At 35.4% G+C, this 2,500-nt stretch overlaps 1 protein-coding gene across 1 annotated transcript in view; it reads left to right on the top strand.

Moving 5' to 3' along the window:
- LOC113806813 (inter-alpha-trypsin inhibitor heavy chain H3) overlaps nucleotides 1-2,500 on the top strand; it is a 28,572-nt gene that overhangs the window by 130 nt on the left and 25,942 nt on the right. The gene's annotated exons all lie outside the window — the stretch shown is intronic.

Here is a 2,500-nt window from a genome sequence, read left to right as displayed (position 1 = left end):
AGGCTGTTTCGAGGAGGGTTAATCGTTATGAACAGCCGGTTTGTTGGAATTGTGCGAGGCCCGATCCAGAGAATATTCGTATACTTGACATGCAATGATAAAGAAATAAATGCATGTTTATCAGGCTAGCCATGCATATCAACCAGGCAAATTGATAGGTAAATGTATATCTATCAGATATAGACAGATATGCCTTTATTTCTGCGTCTATCTTTATGAAAATTCATTGGGTCGGGCCTTCCACAATGTTAACAAACCGGCCATACGTATTATTATTATCATTATTATTATTATTATTATTATTATTATTATTATTATTATTTTTAAAGATGAGTATGGTTTAGGTGAGTTTCGTGTTGTGTTATTTGGCCAAAGGTACAGAGGTCTTTCGCTATTAGTGTATAACGTCTGCTAAAACGTAGAACGAAATTCAGAGGAAAAATGACTAACAACAACGGAGATTCTACAGCGCACGTAATAAATTTTTTTGGTACCTGGCAAACTCTTCATTATCTTTAGGACTGAATCAATTTGTTTGATGTAGATGGTGATGATGAGGATAATGATAATGACTGATAATAATACTCTTAAAAATGATGTTCAAGATAATTATTTTAATAATAATAATAATATCAACGATGATGATAACAATAAGAATAATAACACTGATAATGATAGAAACAACAACAATAATGTTAATGGAAATGATAATGACAGTAATAATAATAATAATATAGACAATAATTATAATGATCCTCCTTGCCCCTGTGTCAGCGATTTTCACCCTTCCGCACTCCCAGACGACAGAGCTGCGTGTCACGTGACCACCGCGTTAGCCTTTTCATACTGCAATCATTTTACGTTTGATCTTTTCTTTGAACCTAAATAATCTATTAAACATGCTTATTTTAAAATGAATTTATTTCATGACTCATCTAAGAAAAAAAAATGTAAAGAATGCGCATATAATCTAATTGCGTCAACTAGGATAGGCCTACAGATAACAGATATCTTTATAATCGCAGCAGAAGAAACGCTTCGTCCACGACAGACGAACGTAACCGATTTGAATTTCAAAATATCAACGTTTTCTGTGAACGGTTAATTCTAACAAATTAAAAACAACTCCCTTATTCCGCCCACGACTAAACTTAATATTATAATTAGCGTTATTATCAATGCTAGTATTGAAATGAAAAAGAAAATAGAATAAAGACAAAAAGAAAATATATAAATGATAAGAATTCACTCTTATCTCTCTTTACGCCCCTTCCCCCCTTCTCTCCTTCATCCATTTCTCCCTTCCTTTAATGCCATTGCCTCCTCTCCCTCTCCCATTCCCTCTTTTGACATCGAGTCCTCTCTATTCCCCCTTCCTTTCTCTTTACCTTTCTCACTTTTCCATTCCCCCTTCCTTTCTCTTTACCTTTCCTCTCTAAGCTTCCTTTGTTTCCTCCTCCTCATCTCCATTTTATCTTTAATCCTCCTTCCTCTCCTTTTCTTCTCCTTCTAAACATCCCCACTCGAATATTATTAATAATAAATTGTCTACCTACTTCTACCTAATTTTCTGACTACTTCAATGTAGCGTACTTGCCTCGCCAGAGAGTGATGAGGTTAATAATGATAACAACGATAAGAACGGTAATGATAATGGCAATAATAGAGTTAGAATAGGATTCTCACAAAACCACACTATAATCCGTGTGCGTGTGTGTGCGTGTCACTTCATGTTGTCAAAACCACCCCACAGTCAGCGAAATTAATTGACTCGAAGTCCTCAGTCACACTGTTGATATTACTTGTCGACTGACTACTCCGTAATTAAATAAATAAAGTTGATCGTCATTTGCAATTACGTAATACTAAGGATGGGTGAGGTAAACCCAAAAACGATTAGAATAATTATAATTCTGTTCAGTTGAAATAAAGAAATTCAACACTTATTTTGTCCCCAGAACAGGGTACCATGCGGACCCAAACCCCCAACCTAACCTTCCCTACCTTCTCTTTATTCTCTAGACAGGAGGACAACAACCCCCCCCCCCATGTACCCTTCTTTATTGACATTTCGTGCTAATTTCTGGAAAACGGACATGAAGAACTCTGGCTATGAGGGTGTTGTAGTGTTGCGAATATTTTCGTCATTTAGAGGTTAATATAAGGCTCTTGCTGCTTAAACTAAAGCAGAAAATATGTTTGTTTTATATGTTATATATATCTATATCTATCTATCTATCTATATATATATGTACGTATCTATATATAGTATATATACGAATACACACACACATAATAATTTTGTACCCTATAGCAAAAGTCTCGTTTTACTGACAGTATTGTCCTCAGCAAAATAGCGAAAGGCCTTCGACATATTCTTGTTTATCTTGTATTTCCCTTCGTTGTTCAACCTGCTGCTAATTGTTATTACACAAAAACCTCTACTTTTCACGCAAGACGGAAAATTGACTGATAATCGGCCTGGCTCGTACGTCTGGCA

Source organism: Penaeus vannamei, chromosome 33 (assembly GCF_042767895.1).
Source record: "Penaeus vannamei isolate JL-2024 chromosome 33, ASM4276789v1, whole genome shotgun sequence".
Taxonomy (NCBI): Eukaryota; Metazoa; Arthropoda; class Malacostraca; order Decapoda; family Penaeidae; genus Penaeus; species Penaeus vannamei.
This window is presented reverse-complemented; position numbering and strand designations above follow the sequence as displayed.